Here is a 369-nt window from a genome sequence, read left to right as displayed (position 1 = left end):
CCAAGCAGGTAGGCTTTCCTCTAGTGACTGTAAAGCAAGATGCAGACGGCCACTGTATCTTCCAGCAGGAACGTTTTTTGACGGATTCAAGCCTAAATGTTGATGACAACTCCTTAAGGGATATTCCTCTGACTTCTGCACATCGGATGATCCTGATACGATCAATCGTATTAAACTTTGAGACGCAAAAACCGCAGCGTTGACAAACTCAACCCCTCCAATGACACCATTTGCCGCGAATGACGAGATAAATAAATAATCTGATACAGGTGCCTACAGGAGCTAAGGGATGGATGAAGCTGAACCCAAACCAAGCAGAATGTTATTTGGTCAACTGTTCTCCTGCCTTGTGGAGGCGTTTAGAAGTTT

The sequence above is a fragment of the Plasmopara halstedii genome (genome assembly GCF_900000015.1).
Source record: "Plasmopara halstedii genome assembly, contig: Scaffold_525, whole genome shotgun sequence".
Taxonomy (NCBI): domain Eukaryota; phylum Oomycota; class Peronosporomycetes; order Peronosporales; family Peronosporaceae; genus Plasmopara; species Plasmopara halstedii.
Note: the sequence above shows the minus strand (reverse complement) of the source record.